A 19,346-nucleotide genomic window follows, 5' to 3' on the forward strand; every position below is an offset into this window, starting at 1 on the left:
AATACCAAGTTCCAAGGGTGTGCAGGAGGAAAAGAACCAAATAAGTAGAAACCATAGAAGGATAGGGGCACAACCTGAATTATTATTCCCAGTAAATCAAGCAGTGAGTGGTGAAGTATGTGATAACTAATGGCATGAAATAGAGAGGTAAAGTTGACTTTGTCCAATGGCTGGTTTCCACTGGAGACCCTTTTCCTGCTCAATACAAGGGAAAAGGTCAGCCAGAGTGGAATGCCTGCTGCAGGGAAGATGTGTGCTCCGTCACTGGATGTGCACACTCAGAGGCCCAAGGACTAGAGTGGTGCTGACGGGGAAATGGTCTTCCAACTCTAGGATCCTGTGGTGGGACTGCCACTATATTACTTTGTCCTTTGATGTTCATTGTTCCTTAAATGTTTGTCATATATCTATATATATACACACACACGATATGTAGTATATACAGAGTACACATATGTACTACATATATAATAGATATGTAGTATATATATAGTATGCATATATACTGCATATCTATCATATATATACACACATACCCCCTCATATATACATGAAACAATTATCTTGCCTACAAATATAATAGAAAAGCAAATTAGAGTTGGCAGTTATACCTTTGCTTAATACCTATTATGTTCTTACTGGAGTGCCTGGTGCTAAAGAGAGTGGAGAGAATAAAAGACACTTGTGTGATTTTTTCCTAATGGAATATAAAATAACTGCTTATTAACTACAAAATAGGTCTGGGCTATTGCTCTGGGAAGGTTTGCCTTAATCCTCCAAAGCATCCTAAGATGTTTACAGTCTGCAGTGCTTGAAGGAACTGATTCCTTAATTCCTGGTAAAATATGAATCTCTGTAACAGAGAGATCTTTTCAGCACAAAGACTATGAACTCCTGAATGAGTCAAGCAGGCAACAACTTAGAGAAAAGAAATCCACTAAACACAGACCAGGTCTGAGGTCTGCTGGAATCTTGGATTTCCTAGGAACTTACATATTAACCAAAGTCCCCTCTTGAGTTTAGAGGGCAAATGTGTGAAGGCATGCTGACGGGAGCTAACCTGTTGTGTGAAAAGTTTTGGCATGAAGACCTCCTTCACACCTGCAGTCTCTTAGATCTTATAAAGAGGATAATTTTACTTAACTAAGAATACAGTTACTCAGACCCTGTGCCTTATGCTTTAGTAACTTTCCAAATAGTCTCAAAAAATCATCTGAAGCCCTAGCTTGCATAACTCAGTGGACTGAGTGCTGGCCTGTGCACCAAAGGGTCGCTGGTTTGGTTCCTGGTCAGGATACATGTCTGGGTTGCAGGCCAGGGTACATGTCTGGGTTGCAGGCCCAGTATGGGGCATGTGAGAGGCAACCACACATTGATGCTTCTCTCCCTCTCTTTAAAAAAAGAAGGAAAAAATTATGTGAAGTGCTCAAGACAATGTATGTCTTTGAATGGTATATCACTATAGCTGAGATTCCCAAAGGAAAGCTCAGGGGAAAACAGGTGTTCTTGCTACACCTGCTCTCGGTACTAGAGCTGCATCTGCAATTACCCTTCCCAGTAGGATCCATTTTAATTCTCTGTCCCTTTCTCACTCTTTTTTTCTTCATTTCTACCGCTTTTCAGTTAATGCATTTATGATATTTTTATCACGCAATATACACGAGTACTGATAATCTAAAGAAACACTTCATCAAAACATAATCAGACTATTTTCCTTTATAAAGATTACAGATTTTCAAAGAATGCTCTCACAGAAACCCCTATCAATACAAATCACAATAAAAATTATTTCCTCTGTTTTTAGTTTCCAATAGACTCTCAAGAATCATATGTTGGCTGTTCATTATACTTTGGACTAAAAAATACAAAGAAGTACCAGTTTGATGAAAATATACTGAGGTACATTTGAACTTTTCAATGGGGGTAACTGTAAAAAAGTTTCTCTGCAGAACAGAGAAAACTTTACTGCTGACATTCAAACATTATTTACTAAGTTATGGAACACTAGCTTGGAGATGTAATGTTTTGATGAAAAAATAAGTTTTTGTTGCCAAATATGGTTTGGAAATCTTGTGTGGCCCAAAGCAAACTATCACATGAAATGCTTTGGAGAACTCTGCATTAAAGAAGTCAGTTTATGGTAGCATTCCTGAAACCTACTTGAGCATAGAGGGTCCCCTTTAAAACACACGCATTATCTATGAGAATCTAAGGACACACTTTGGGAAATGTAGCAACAGACAGCTTCCAGTGTCAGCTGAATGAGCTTCCTACCTTCCCTGGCCCAGGGCTGTCAGAAAAGTGAATGCACTGGGACACTGAGCTTAAAAAACTCTGCATAAAAAGCTACACTATTCATCACATTTCTAATGGAATTATTCATTATTTATAGATCATAGGGAAAAACCTTTTTAAAAAAATATTTTCCCTGAAAAAAAATATTTACAATAGTCCAGTCTATACCTGTGGTGGAGAGGGGAGTATTGCAATGATGGATGTGAAAAGTCCTAAGGGGAGAAGCCACTAAGGGGAGACGCCACTAAGGGGAGAGAGAAGGCATGAAGATCAAGGGCAGTGAAGACGTGCTGTGGGAGTGTGTGTCTGGGGAGGGGGTATGGATTGCCTGTGTGTACTCATCTATGAGAGGGTGGATGTGGGTTGTGTGTAAAGAGGCATGTGTGTGTGTGAGCGACTGTGCATGTAGGGCATATGGGTTTTTAGGGTGTGTATGTGTTCAGAGAACTGGCTGGATCTCAAACAGGATTTAGGCTATGGGAAAAAAATAAGAACACAAACAAACAGACAAACATACAAACAAACAAACAAACAAACAAACCAGAACAGAACCAAATGAAGCCAGGGGCTTAGAGGAAAAGATGACAGTTGCTAAAGTAATAGGAAAATAAACAAACTCTTAGAGCTGAATCCTGAGCAAGACATATGGAGAAGGAAAGCCAAAGCAAAGTGAGGGAGGAGTATTAGCTTCTTCATTATTCCAAAGTGACTTAGAACATAAATATCTAGCAAGGTACTCTTTGCTAGCACACTTCAGGGTCATTTCAGAGTAGCAAACAGATCGCATCCTTTTCCTCAGCCAGCACAGACGGGCTTCACCTCTTTGTGCGGCTGCCCTCTACTGGCGGGAAGGGACACAGCAGCAGCAGCATTCAGCATCAAAACTGCTTGTCCGTTTTGATCAAAACCCCTTCCTGGTCACTGAGGGAATTTTTTAAGCACCAAAACCAGGACGGACAAGCCAAGACCCTCTCTGTCTCCCTTTATGACAAAGGTGTGATCCTGTGAGAGGATTTCTGTGCTGTTTCCACCTTTACTTACTTATTTTAGTCCACTGAGATTTTATATTTTAAATATCTGTCTCTTGTTTGCATTCTTAAAACTCATTAATTTTTTTTTATCGTTTTGATCTTTCATTTCCATCTTATATTGTCATGTTACATCATTTGGAAATTGCAGGCCTACATTTCTTACTTTATCTTTTTCTTTTTAAAAAATAAGGTTTACTCCATTTTATCTCGATTATTTTCATTCTTCTTATTTGGCTTTAATATTTTATGTTTTGTAATTTTACTTATCTTATATTTTAGCAACATCTTTATTTTTAAAATTACTGTTTTCATTTTTACAATTAATGGAGTCTCAATTGGAAAGCACGGCCTTAAAGAAATAAGCCACAATAATTCATCCCCAAGCAAAGGAAGCTAGGATTCTGTTCTGTCATCAAGCCAGTTCTGTAATGGTCTCTCTAGTCCTACATAATTGATTTCCCATTATTTCCCTGGTTGAAATCTATAATAGTTTTACCTTGAAATAAATCAGACTTTATGGTTCAAAACTACCTCTCAGAATAATACATTTACCTGTACTCACTGCACATGCAATTGTTAGAAGCTGCAATTGTTAAGTCACACCTATGGTCCACACACTCTATGAGGAGTTATGTGATCTAAAAGTTCAGAACAATCATGGCACAATGAGCTGTGCTTGATGCAGGCTCTTATACAATTGGAGGCAGCACAGAGACCTCTGCCAAAGCAAGAACTTGAACACATTACAAATGGTGTGACAGGTCCACAGTTCTGTGTCCCTGATATTACTGTCCCCATCTTACTGAAATGGCAAATGATGCCAAAGATGTCTCATGGTCATTCAGCCAAGAAATGAAGACATCAGGACTTGAACACAGGTCTTTTCCTGTTCAGCCCAGTGTGCCTTCCATTGTATCAGACTGTAGATGTTCAGTTGAAATAAACTTAATCATAATTATAAAAATATATTTATACTTTAAAAACTATGAAACTCTCTTAAAACAAATATAAAGACATAAAAATCATCTGTTTGTCATCTGGATCATCTTGCCATTCTGACAGATAATGAAGCATACAGCCACTCATTCAACAGATGGGTACCAGGTACTGGGAATGTCTGAGGGCACAGACTGAATAATCCTTTATTTCAACACATTCACTGTCTAGTCAAAAATAAAGACATGTACAACCAATTATAATTTGGAAAATATGCCGATGATGTTAAGAAAAGACAGTAACAGCAATTTGCACAGTTGGGTGGTGGGAGGTAAAGAAATCTCTCCAGAGACTATTACTCTTCAGCTAAGACTTCAAGAGTGAACAAACAGTTGCCCAAGCAAAGTCAGGAGCAGGAAGAGGCAATAAGACAGAATAGGAAGTGGGAACAAATGCTGAGCTGAAAGAAAGCATGGTAGAAGAGGTTCCTTGAAGCTGAAAGGTCAAGTGTGAAGTCACAAGTATAGTGCCATGGAGGTTCCCCAAGCAACTCTCCTTTGAGAGAAACTTTGATGTGAGTGTAGCTAACCAATCTTTCCATCTTCTGGACCTGTAGATCCATGATAGTTTCACAAGGACCCACACTTGACCCCAGGTAGCCCCTGTCAATCACTGAGCACAAGCAGGCCATTCCTGCCCAGTGGAGACTTCTCCAACAGGCAGGCTCTGCTCCTGCTCTGGAATCCCCACTGGCCTGGCCTGACCGAGACTTTCTCAAAACTGGGTTGAGGCTCTTTGTACACAATCCTCTTTTTTTCTTGGTCTCCTTTCTCAAGTGTTTGACCTGTGCTGTAGTAAAAAAGCTCTCTTAGGGTATTTGTGCTGGTTCTCTCCCACTTTTTCCTTCACAGGCAATTCCTCCTACATGCCTGACCCCATCTATCTTGGTATTTGCTTCTCCAAGGAGCTGAAGGGGCAAAAATAGGAATAAGAGACAAAGTCAGTGAGGAGACCTACAGCTATGATCTACAGAGACTTTCACAGCAATCAGGAAGCTTTCACTTTGTGAACACCCCTTTAGATGATGAAGAGTCAGTCACCCAGAGCTTAAGAAAGTAGGAGTGCCTAATCATGTTTGATTTGAGATGGTTTTCTGGAAGATGGGGAAGGTAGCTTTGGCAGGACTAGAAGTAGGAGGCAAGGGAGACATCACCAAGCCTTCAAAACCCAGAAGAAATATGGGAAGAGTACAAGATGGTGTTTGTATAGGTTAAGAGAAGGGCATATATTGGGACACATTTCCAATATCATCTGCAAGATTTAGAGAGAGAGATATAGGCCTGAAAGTGTCAAATACAAAACCTAAATTCCTAGCATGGGCAACATCAACAATGCAGGCATCAGCAAGCCATATCCGGTATGTCAGCTTCCTATTTTGTCACTAAATATGCATTAGAACACAGACCCATTCCTTTACATACTGTCTATGGTTTTTCTCACACCACAATGGCAAACTTGAAGTTAGGACAGAGACTGTACAGTTCACAGAGCTTGAAATATTTACTACTGACTCTTTAGGAAAATATTTGCTGGCCTTGAACAATTGTGATAGATGAAGAAGGGCAGGGTTAAAGTGTCTATGATTCATTTAAGTCAAAAAGCCTAGTGTAAAGGTGATTGTAAGTATATAAAAACATGTAAGGTATAAGGATTTATGATCATCAGAATAAATGCAGAAATGAAAGCCATGAGAATGGATATGATTCCCAAGGAGACCTAACAGAATGAGAAGAGTAGTGAGCCCAAGACATAACACTGGGAAATCCTCAACATATAACAGAGAAAGAGACCTCCAATGACACAGTAAAGAATGGTCAGAGAGATATGACTACACCCAGGAGGCTATATGGCCATAATTGACAAGGGAGAACAGCAAGGAATTCTACAAAGAAGATAAGTAAGATCAGAGCCGAAAATGTCCACTGAATTTGGATGCTAGGAAGTTATTGGCTATAAATTGTGGGCTTAAATGTGTATATCTCTGAGTGTACTATACTTATTTATCTATAAATATCTTAATCCAAAAGCCAGCCACATTAGGCTCAATGGAGAATACCAGAAGCAATCTAGCTAATGCTGAGGTGAAACAAAAATATTTTCAAATTCATAAAATATTATGTAATATTTTTCAGAATAGTCTAGAAATCACAAGTAGGAAAGAGAACTAAATGGTACTAAGATTAAAAAGAATATAAAGTATAATATACTGATGATTGTAGGAGACTGTTCTGCGTGGCGTGGGCTCAGTTCCCACTGGGAAATGCACAGGACCCATGCTCACGGTTAGGTTCTCCCATGGGGAATCAGGCCTGCAATGTGCCTAGGCCGCTTTAAGTCTTACTTTTTGCTAAAAACTCCCTCACCCTGATTTGTAGCAAATAGTTACTGCAAAGTAACTTCCTAAAATCCATGCTAAACCTTTCCAGGATGAGTGTAACTGGTTCAGCCACTTTTACCTTTTCATTTGCAAATATCCCTCTTCTGTGATGTGATTAGCAGCATTGGCTCCTTTGTTTTCTGTAAAAGGTAACCACCTAAAGTGAACCTGTGCATAGTAAATGAGGACCATCATGTAATGGGTGAAGAAACCCAATAAAAGCCTATCATGGCAGAGGCAGAGGCTTTTGCTCCCCTTGAGAGAAAAGCCATGCTGTCCCTTTTCCTCCACCGGACTCAGTAGTCTGTGTGAATGTCTCATTTCATCTATAATGATGCGAACACTGCGGGCCAGTGTCTGCATCAGATGATGTATTATGGAATTGTATACCTGAAACCCATATAATTTTATTAACTAATTTTACCCCAATAAATTCAATTAAAAAAAAAAAAGAAGATAAAACTAGAATTGATCCTTGAATAACACAGGTTTGAACTGTGTGTATCCACTTGTAAGCAGCTTAAAAAAAATAAATATAGTTGGCCCTGCCTTTGCCTGTGTGGCTCAGTGGGCTGGAGAATGTGCTATAAACCAAAAGGTTGCAAGTTGGATTCAGAGTCAGATCAGGGAACACACTTAGGTTGCATGTTTGATCCTCTATCGGGGTATCTGCAGGAGGCAACTGATCAATGTTTCTTTCTCACATCAGTATGTCTGTCTGTCTGTCTCTCTCCCTCTCTCTCTTCCCCCTTCCCCTCTCTCTTCCCCCCTTATCCTCTCCCTAAAATCAATAAGCATGTCGTCCTTGGGTGAGGATAAATAAATAAATGAATAAATAAATAAATTCATAAAGTTGGCCCTCTGAATCTATTGGTTTTTCATCTGCAGGTTTTACCGTCCAAGGATCAAAAACTATTTTTGATCCACAGTTGGGAACCCACCGATGCATAAGGCCCATCCTACACAATTTTATATAAGAAACTTGAGCATACATGGAGTTTAGTATCATGGAGGTCCTAGAACCATCCTCTGTGGATACCAAGGGCTGACTATTTCTGACTGCAGGTTTTATAACTGTTTATTTTGAAAAAATGAGAATCAGCCAAAAAAGTACTACAAATTAAATGTTTTTCCTTCATGAAGGCATATTCCTGTGTGAAATCAACTGCCTTCATATATACAAGGTTTATCAAATTGGAAGACCAAATTTACCATAATAGGAAGTGCAAAACAAAACACAGAAAAAACACACCTAGATGTCAACTGGATACAGAAATAAAAGTGTTCAGAGAGAAGAATAAATTGTCCAGACACACAGTCAGAGCAAAGGACAGAGCTAGGATTGGGAAGCATGCAGCTCCCGAGTCTGTGACCCAGCCACACCATGACAGTGCTTTCCTCATGCCCTTTCCGCATGCATGGGGCTTGTCGCCATGAGGAAATGCACGCAATCACAGTTTCTCCACTGCACACCCTGAAACAGCAGCAGTGCATGGCTCCTGCATCCTTGAAGACAGTGTAAAAAACAATGGACAACAACCAGGGAGGAAAGATCTAAAATGCCCCTTCATCCTATTTTTTACTTTCTTACTTGTCTCAAAACAGTCAGCAGAAATTAGAATACACTTTTACTACCAAGAAGAAAAACAAATATATCTGAGTCTGTCTTTGGCTAGAAATTAACCATCCTAAAGTTGCATCTAACTGCACTCCAACATCTAAGAAAGGTGAAGGTTTTTTTTCTTTCGTAGCCAAGCAACAGCTTGTTAAAGACTGGGAGAAAATCTTTCTAGAGTGCATGGCTTTTATTGTTAATTAAACCCTTCAGAGTACTACTTAGTTGTTTCAAATGTATATAGAATTTTCAAAATGTAAAAACAACAACAACAAAAAACCAATTTGATAATGGTATGGACTGATTTTAATCATTTGTTTTCCCAAATTTAATCTTATAAAATGTGGAAAAAGCAAATGCTAGTGGTATGAGAAATTCCTGTGTTTTTTCTTTTGTTTTTGACTAGCCTGTAAGAGATGTGTGTCCTGGGTTTTTACTACTATCATAGTTCAAGGTGGCAGGTAAGGAAAATGATAAACTGCTGTTCTAGCTCATAAACACCAGACCCTCACCACCTGCTGTCCAACATAACTATTTCGAATCAAAAAAGCAGAAGAAAGAATAAATGTCAGCATGCCCTTATCCAGTCATTCACTTTTGCTTTTTAAAGATCTCAAAAAGGAATCTCAAAGAAGAAGGTAATATTAGTTAAACTCATATGACCTTCTTATATGGAATAATTAAAACAATAAAAGACAGAAAGCCTAAATGACAATGCAGTTTTAGGTGAGGGGATATTCCCCCTTTAATTATTCTGAGCTTTTCCCAGGAATACCAATAATGTGCACACACCTTCACATCCTTCTTTAGCATTTTTTAACACCACTCCATTCTTCTATTTACCTCTGCAAATTCAAAGTGTGTAGTTTGCCCTGTCTTGAAGTATAAACTGAATAGGTTTTATGTTTCACTGGAACCACAGCCCTTCCTTTCTTCCTCCTTCTCCAAAGTATAAAATTCCCAAGTTCTTCTGTGTCTGGCTACCAGAAGAAAGATACAAGGCCATGTGTACTGGAGGTAATGCTGGCTTAGCCAGATGAAATTTGAAGATGATTGAGCATGCCTCAAGAAACGCAAGCTTTGGCTTAGCTCAGAGCTTCATATTGCCCTTGGAAATGACCTAGGTCACAAAAGGTCAAAAAATCCCAGTGGGAGCAAGGTTTGTTAAGGCATTAAGTTTTATTTACTGTATTATTTTGCTGCACTGACACAATCCAAAACAAAATGAAACAAAAACAAGTCCAAGGCAATACCTATTAACTATTCACTACAGTGTTTTAAAAATATCTGTTATCCAGTGAAAAGTATTTGAGTAAGTGACCCCTGAGGCAGACTCTCTCAGTTGCCCTTTAAAATAACCAGAGATTGAGAGAGAGAGAAAAAAAGGAATTTTATAGCACTGAAAATTGAGAACGAAAGACATCTATCCACTAACAAGGAGGCATGATCTTAACTCTGGCTCTGAATGCTTTAAATACTTATTTTAAAGACTGGAGTCTGAGATAAAAGCATAAATCAAGACCATTTAATAATAACTAAGGTATCTAAATTAAAAGCATGTTCTTTGTTCAGTTTTAAACACTTAAGCTCTTTGTAGTATGTCAATAATGAACAGAGATACAGTTTCATCTTTCTCATTCTGTGCCAGGTTCTCCCAGTGAGAATTTCTCTGTATTCACATGAAAATTATTTCTTGACCTAATTGGGGTAACATTTCCTAATTGGAATGGAAAATACTAAGGATATTGAGTTTTAATAACCTTTTTAAAATTTAAGTTGCAGAAAAATGTTAACCTCTATTTTAGATTTGCCTTAATCTAAAAACTGCATAGTATCTTAGTGATTTTTTATGTCCTTGGTATATGAGGTCTGGAGAAAGTTCAGCCATTGTTGATATAACAAAAATGATTTGCACAGCATTGATGTAACCTGGCAGCCAAGGAGAGTGGACTGGAATGAGCATGTGTGAACAGTGATGACTTCACTGCACTAGTCAGTGGGGGTGGTAGACTCCACTGAGAGAGCATGTGACTGTGAGACCATGACATTCAAAATTTCTGAGCGAGTAGAGCAATGATTCTGCATCAAACTTGGCATTAAGCTTGAACATTCCTCTGTGGAAAATACTATGATTCAGAAGGCTGCAGCTATAGGCAACTGCTGACTGGCAACTTCATCAGGACAACGTGCCTGATCATGCATCATGCCTTATGCAGAGTTTCTGGTGAAACATCCAATCACCCAGGTAGTTCAGCCCTGCTACCGCCCAGATTTGGTGCCCTGTGACTTCAGGCTTTTTCCAAAACTAAAACACCTTTAAAAGGAGAGAGATTTCAGAGCTTCAGTGAAATTCAGGAAAATATGATGGGGCAGCTGATGGTCATTCAGAGAGCTGTGTGAGGTTCCAAGGTGCCTACTTTGAAGGGGACTGAGGTATTATTGTCCTATATATCATGTTTCTTGTAACTGGCATCTTCTCCAATAAATGTCTCCATTGTTTCATAGCATATGGCTAGATACCTTCTGGACAGAACTCCAATACTTAAAAATAAACTAATTATGCCATTTATCCACTAAGATAAATATTTATAATCAAATAGTTCAGTTTACTTGGAAACAAATGACAAAGATGATGATGATAATTTTAGAGCACTTTTTATTCTTAGATGTTTAATTTTTTAGTGTAACAAAGAGAAATCTATGAAAGCTCACATTAATTTCCTTTGACAGGAAAAACTGCTACTTAGGAAGACCACTACTTACCCATGGTAATGGACAAAAACACAGGATGAGGGATTCCAGCTTTAGGACATTCCTCCTGGCTGATGTGGTCAAGTTTCTTCTCCCCAGTTATATTGCCTGTGTGTTGCTGGGCTGCTGTGGAGTACTTTCTGAGCATGATCTCAAGTGCTGTCAAGGATACATGTTTACAACTAATCACAGTAAAGCAGGGCAAAGGTACTCACCCTTAGCTTTGCATTATAGCAACAGATAAATTAGAAAACAAGCGTCCAAAATGCATTCAGTCAAATCAAGTTTTCAGAGAGTCAAAAAAGAAAATTTGCTTTACTCATTTGCTAAGAAAAATATCATATTATCTCTTCATTTTCTTTGAACTTTCTACATTATTAACCATCTTTTTTTTTTAATTGTCTTCATCCTATTTAATTTATGTGTGGTACTTAACACAGTTTAAAACCATCTACTCTTTAAATTAAGCCTCACTACACTTAAGGGGACCCTGCTTCACTGAGGTTCTCCTCGCACCCCTCTGACAGATTCTCCTCCCATCTGTTCTCCAGAGTTCCTTCCTGACCTACCCCAGTAGGTGGTGTTTCCCAAGGTCCAGCTGTGTAGAGTAGGAGCAAAACAGACTTTCTGGACACCTTTTGACAATCTAACATGGAGTTACTGTTAGCCATGAAAGTTATGTCAAGAGGCAAAATGCCCAAAACTGAGGTAATGGGATGTAATGGGAATGCCCTTGGATTGGGCCTGGAACACCCAAAACTGCAAATCTGGACACTGGGATAGAGACTCCACCTGGACACTGATATGAGTGGGACCACCACCTGCTGTGGGCTATAAGGACTTGGAGCTCCGACCACCCAATACTCAAGCTTGGCTGTAGACAAATCACACTCAGAGCCCAATGGGACTTCCACTCCACTGGATGTGTGCTCCCACCCCAATTGCCCAACTTGAGAAGAACGCCTGCCTCTCAGCCTGGGACACTGCCAGTGATTAGGACTTTGCACTGGACACTCACTCTGCACTATAATGTAAGCTCCCCCTTTATGGATATAACCTGGGAGTAACCTTACTGGCTCTTTGGAGAGGTCTCCCCTAATAAAGCTGGCACTGTGGAAGGACACACATATGTGAGTGGCTCCTTTCAGGGATGCTCCCTTACTCATGACTCCTGCTCTTTGTCCTCAAATTTCTCTCAATATCCTTCTTCTTGAAGGGTTCAGCTACTCCCATAAGCCTTAATCAGCCAGCTTGTGAACAAGAACCCCAGTTCCATGCCCAGTCCTCACTCCCGAGACCCGCTCTGTATCTATGGTTGCACACTGGACACTGACATGACAGCTGAGGGTCCGATCACTCCCTCAAGTAGAACATGTGTAAGAATGAACCCTTCATTTTCTTCCAAAGCCTAACACCCTCCTTTCACTGGAGGAAAAACAGAAGCAGGAAGAAAATGGGAACCCATAATCTCACTTCATTCTCCTAGTGCACTGATGAACAGTTAGAACCAATGAGAAATCCTCAATCATCAATGTTAACAGGACAAGTGTAAAGTAGTACAGAGTGGAGAGCTTAAATCAGAATTCTGGCTCTAACTCCTTCTAGCTGTAACTTCTAGCTGAGCAGCATTACTTAAATGAGAAATGTCTCAGTTTCCTCATTTGAAGAGTAAGAACAATTCAGTACCTATACTATAGGGTTGCTGAGAAAATCAAATAATACATGTAAGGAGCTTAGAATGTATATGACACATAGAAAAAATAAATATTAACAAGAAGTCGTTTGAAATCATTCTTTTTATATAATATTTTATTTCTTCACTGTCATTCTATCCTCCACCCTTTATTCAGGCCATTATCAGCTCAGAAGGAAGGGGAGGTCACCAATTACAATGCTTTCCTATACTTTAGTATACAAGGTCTGTCCAGAAGGCATCCTGCCATATACTATGAAAAATTGAGACACTTATTGAAGAAGATATAAGATACAAGAAACATTGTACATAGGACAATGACCCCTCAGTTCCCTTCAAAGTAGGCACCTTGGGACCCCACATAGTTCTCCCAGCCGCCATCAGCTGCCCCATTGTATTTTGCTGAATCTCATCAAGGGTCTGAAATCTCTTCTCTTTTAAAGGTGATTCTAGTTTTGGGAAAAGCCAGAAGTTGCAGGGCACCAAATCTGAGCTGTAGGTGGGCGGAACCACCTGGGTGATTTGATGTTTTGCCAAAAACTCTGCATGACATGTAATGCATGAAAGGGCATGTTGTGATGAAGCTGCCCGGTACCAGTTGCTCATAGCTATGACCTTCTGATTCACCCAAATTGCTTCTGTGAAGGATGTTCAAGCTTAATGGAAAATTTGATGCATATTCATTGTTCTACTTGCTCAGTCATTTTGAATGCAATGACCACACAGCACATATGCTCGCTCAAGGGCATCTACTGGCCCCACTGACTAGAACAGTGAAGTTGTCATTGTGCATGCATGCTCATTCCAGCCCACTCACCTTGGCTGCCAGGTTACATTGATGTTGCACACTGTTCTCATTATATAACAATGGCTGGACTTTTTCCAGACAGACATAGTATCGTATGGCACCTACCTGGGTAGTTCTCATAGAAATAGTTGATAAATATTTGTCGATTAGTAGACTTAGGGCTCATGAACAAAAACATCCTTTTTTTCAAGTCTTTATCAAAAGACTTTTGAAGAACAACAGGGTGCCATAGTGATATTTGCAGATGAATGCATGCAGGTGGCCCTTCAATTGGGAATGTACATTTTGGCCCACACTAGTATTTGATATGGCTCAGTGAACTTGAGACTCAGAGTTATTAGGGTAAGGCATGTAAGTATCAAGATGACAAATGTTAGTGCTGCTCTCAGTGTGAGAAGACTAGCTGAGGCAGACAAATCCTCTGGTTGGTGGACCACCACTGTAAAATCCTTGATCCTTATTTATGTTGAAGAAAGAACTACTTTAAATTTCCATACAGTGTAAACTAAACCAATAGGCATTTTCAATGTGTGCATCTGAGTGCAGAGTGCTCATGGGTGGAGAACGAAGTGTTATTGAAAGCAACAGTGTCATAGAAATAAAAGTCCCACAATCATTTGAAAGTCTCATATACAGGTGTGATTAGACCACAACTGGTAAACAATGGCTCGTGGGCCATACTCAGCCTATCCATTTTGCGTGTTTAACAAGCTAAGAATGACTTTTACATTTTTAAATAGCTGAAAAAACCATGGGCCTACCAACATATAACATCTGTCTAAAATCCTCTTCCTCATTAAATCCTTAAATAGTAAAATGAAATACAGCCAGGGGTAAAAATAAACATAGGATATGAACCCTGTAATCCATCAACTGAATGATTAGTTACTAGATTATCAATGGTTGAATATTTTTAAAGTTTTACAATAGGAGAAACAAAATTTTTTCCCCAGAAATTATTTGCACTCTATATCTTTGGTTCGCAATGTTAAAACAGAAAGTCAATTTATAGTTCTCAGCAGCAATTATGACTTAATTGTTGTTATCAACCTAACAAATTATTAGGTAATTTTCAACAAACTAGTTATACACTCAAATTTCTTATCTGATGAAAGAATAATTGCATCAATATTCTGCAAATATGAAAAGGAAATTGGTTCATTGGTCACAAGGAACATGCATACACCTTTTTTAGTGTAAGCTCATCTATCTTTTTCCATCTATTGTCAAGCAGGCAAATTAAGATGGGAAAGAAACAGTTTGTGTCTCACCAAAATAATGTGCAATATGTTCATTGTTTTTCAAGAAACATAGCATGACTTGAAAAGTATTCTTTGTGCTTAATGAGGATGCCATGTTCTCTTTTGAACTCTAGATTTTGATGTACATCTGTTGATGATGATTTAAGTTACACAGGCTCTTTGTATAGCACTAGGTAACAGGTACCTGGAACGTGTTAATGCAATCAAGAAGATATTGGTTATCCGACAGAATAAAAGAGAATGTTCATGAAGGGATTGGATTTCCACTATAAAGAAGTCACTATGGCATATTGCAACAGTCTAGAAGACTGAGAATAAATTATGGGTGGAAAAACTGAATAGCTAGTAAGATCAAAACAGAGAGAAAATTAATTTCATATTCATTCAATAAACATTTGCTTTACATCTGTGTGCCAGCCCTGCAGATAAAAGTATGCTTGCAACCTGGTCTCTCTCTTCCTAATGTCACATTGGAGAGACAGAAACTGGGAATGGAATAATATGTTTAGTATTAAGTGTACAAAATATAATCATAACAGAATGATTAGTGGCTTAGTTATTGGGAGAACTCAGGAAGGTTTCAAAAAATAAGCCACCTCAATAAGTATGAGTATAAATTTATTAGGGAAAAAGAGAGAGAGTGATGGAAGTTAGTTCAACCAGAGAAAATACCACGAGAGGTAACAAGTGAATGAAATAGCAATTTTTCATCTTAAAAATAGTGAATAGTTAATATCACAGAATATAACATGAAAGGTGATTAAAAAGAATATAAGAGATGGGACAGGTAGTCACAGGCCTATTGAAATGATTTGATGCCACACTAAGAACTCTGAAGTCTAGCCTGAAGATGACATTTCACTGGTACATAGCACATAATACCTGACTTGTATTTTGGAAGATCCAGACTGGCAGAGATGATGGAATATGGGGGTGGAGGAGGGAGTTGGGAAGAAGGCAAGACAACCAGTTAGGAAGTTCTTGCAAAGATCCAGCCAAAAACAAGGGCCTGGACAAACCAGGGGTCATAAAGATAAAGGTGAGAGGACCAAGTCAGGAGTTGTAAAAGGAACCGAATTCATAGGATTTCAAAATTAACTGGGGAGTAAAGTGGATCAGAGTCTAGATTGAATGGCTACATCAGAAAGGTAGTTCTTTGAGATAAAATAAGAAATAGAACAAGAACAAAGGTTTGGCTTGACAGAGGAAAAACACTAGATTTAGTATGAGAACATTTTAGATGCTTAGCAGTCATCCAAATTAACATGTTGCAGACACAGTCAGACTCAGGCCTGGGCCTCAGGAGAGAGGCTGGGACTGGAGCAACAGGTGCAGAGTGCCTGGAGTCCAGACAAATGAGGCCCCTTTAGGGAGAACCAAAGTGGGTAAAGAAAGGGTCGAGGTTGGGAAAAGCTATACTTAGGTGGCAGGCAAGAGGAGCAAGCCAAGGAGATGAAGATATAATGGTCAAAGCATGGGCGACAAAGCAAAACAAAGTTATTTATGAAAGTCAAAGGGAGTGTGACCTTGAAAAAGTAGTTTATGTAAAAAGATGCCTGAGTATGCCCAAAGACTACCCGAGAAACTTCTGTATGGTGGCAGCTTTCTAAGGCAGATAGCTTGATGGCTTTTATTTAAGTTCCCCAAAAGGCAAGGTAAGAGATATATTGACTTAAACCAAAGGGCTAAAGCATATGGCAAGGTCAAATATACATTATTTTACTGTCATCATCACTATTATTATCATCATCAGTAATTTTGCACCATCAATACGTTTTCTTCTTCCTTAAACCTAAGTTTTGACAGTAATTATAACCCTTCCACTAAACTGACAGACTCATTTTGCCTCATCTGTTACCCAGCAAATACTGTCATTCATTCTTCCTTCTGATGAACAATGATTGAGAGCTTACTATGCACCAGCCACTGTTAGGTGCCAGAAGTAAAATTGCTTCCAAAAAATACTGTTTTTCATGGGACACACTTCAAAGGAATATGAACTAAAACATGAAGAACATGGGCATCTCAGAAGAGAACATCTTCTCTTTACTGTTCATAAAGACTCCATGTGGAAAGTCAGAGATCAGGGATTGTCTGAGAGACAGTATTATTGCTTTTGGGCAACCCATCATCTAAGGAAGGGCAAATCTTAGCTTCCTTGACTAGATAAGTGCTGTTTGTACAACTTGAAGTACTGATTGTTAGTATGCTCCTCTTGGTCTCTATTCCTTAAGGCATTCTGATTTATCTATAGGGCTATGTTCTTTTTGCCACTGAGACTCCTTGTTCTACCTTATATCCCATCTGCCCCCGGACATCCCTTTCAACATAAGAATTCCAGGCTCAAAGCTCCCACCACTTATCTCCATTCTGCACCTGGCTGCCTATGTACGGCCTGCATTACATGGCAGCAGGTCTGAACTGCATGGGTTTAAACCAGTCACAATATAGGTGGTTTTGCCAAAGCTATTATCTCTTGGAGTGTTGTACTCCACTCTGGCAGCAGTTAACCTATGAGAAAAGTGGCCTTTCCTTACTATAATTTACAAGGTTGTGCAAAGCTTAAGTAAGCTGGGCACAGAGATGGAAAGTTGCTAGGACATTCCAAAGCATCTCACCACATTCCTCCCCACCCCTGACCAACCCATCCCTGTATACAGACACCCTCCTGAGAGTTGATTTTAAATTAATTAGTCCTTACATAGGATGTCAACAGTGGTCACTAGGAGATGACTCCTCTATAACATGTAGCAATTATTCTCTGATAAAATTCATCTATGCATAGCTGGTGTTTGCCTAACTATAAATGTACAATCATAAACAAAAAGCATAACAGACTAAAAATGACAACAAAGAACAAACTGAAGAATTAGGATTATTAATATGGACAAAAGAAAGAGATGGTAAACCAACGTTACTGGGAATGACTTGGGAAACAATTTGTTTGAAGGTTTGGGGCCAAAGACTGACACACAATGATTTATACCTTATATCCCGGTATTGAATTCACCAGTAATGAATCTCTTCCAAGTATGTGGCAGTCTGACCCCAATATAGTACTAACCTTCAATTGTAAATATCTGAAATTGTATGGTCCATTTTGAGGAATTCATCAAGAGCAACTGAATTTACAATATAATGAGTCTTGAAATTAATTATCTCTAACTTTTAACCAAAAAGATAAATTTAGATCATCTTTCTAAAACATAAATTTCAAGGTTAAAAAATATTTTTAGTGCAAAAAGATAGAAAAGCATCTGTTTTCCACCAGCATCATGGCTAACATTTACTTAGTGTTTACATCAGTCGTGCTACAAAGTATTTTCATTTTATTTTTTTAATCCTCATTTAAGGATATGTCCATTGATTTTAGAGAGAGGGGAAGGTGGGGAGGAGAGAGAAACATCGATGTGGAAGAGAAACATTGATGGTTGCCTCTCTTACACAACCTCACCTAGGGGTTAAACCAACAACATAGGTATGTGCCCTAAACAGGGACTGAACCCGGAACATTCAGTGTTGGGAACTGCCCTGCCTGGTATCAGAAGCTGTAACCCCCGCCAAGGCTAAGGCTGAGGAAGTGGCCTTGGACCTCAAACCAGCAAGGAGACAAAAGCTTATTTCCCTGGCAGGAGCTCTGCTTCTGCTGCTTCATTCATAACTGAACCCCAAAGCTTGGTCAGTTAGCCAATGACGGGTAAGATTCCCCAAGCGGGGGAATGATCTAAATCAGGCATGATCACGTGGGAGGCCCCAAAAAGAAGGACTTTGGGGGCTACAGCCAAAGGGGGTGATGGACCCTCGCTCCTCGGCTTTGAGGAAATCTCCTTATCCCTTGGTTGCCTTAGTTCCCCTGCCTGACTTAAGCCTGAAACAATGACAGAGGGTGGTGCAGCTCTGTGCTGAAAAGGGTGGGTTCCCGGGGTGATCAGACCTAAGAAAGAATATGTAAAATCCTGTGAAACCTGCTTTGTTTAGAATGCTCTCAGCTGAATGAGAAGGGTCCAAGGAAGAAGTAAGTTTGTTCCTCAAAGTTTTATAGCTGTTTGATCCTGACTCAAAATAGTCCCTCAGACTGCCTTGTTATCTACTGTTTGATCCTTACTTCCTAGAGATGAGTAATGAGCTTTTACCTGAATTCTTATTCAAATGAAACCAATAAAAAGCCCCTCCGGAGGGGGAATGGCGTGCTCTCCCCACCAGGGAGGGTGGCCAAGGCGCTCCCCACGTGAGGAGTGGCCCTGCTGTTCCTATTCCCCCACAGGACCTGGTGGTCTCTGTGTATGTTTTTCTCGAGTGTTGAACATCCACAGCCGAGATGAATAGTGCTGGCCGGTATCCTCCACAATTCGGTATATGGGACAATGCTCCAACAAACTGAGCAATCCAGCCAGGGCCAAAGTGTTTTCAATAATTCTCACAAAAAACCTACATGGGCCACATTAGACCCCTGACACCTGTGGGGAATAAAAGCTTACAGACCTGCTCAAGCACCAGGGAAGGCCAAGAGGTAAACAA

At 39.5% G+C, this 19,346-nt stretch overlaps 1 protein-coding gene across 4 annotated transcripts in view; it reads right to left on the reverse strand.

Moving 5' to 3' along the window:
- Positions 1-19,346, reverse strand: part of CTNNA2 (catenin alpha 2) — a 1,104,880-nt gene that overhangs the window by 715,143 nt on the left and 370,391 nt on the right. The window lies entirely within an intron of this gene.

Source organism: Phyllostomus hastatus, unplaced genomic scaffold (genome assembly GCF_019186645.2).
Source record: "Phyllostomus hastatus isolate PE091 unplaced genomic scaffold, TTU_PhHast_1.1 phas_scaffold_78, whole genome shotgun sequence".
Lineage (NCBI taxonomy): Eukaryota > Metazoa > Chordata > Mammalia > Chiroptera > Phyllostomidae > Phyllostomus > Phyllostomus hastatus.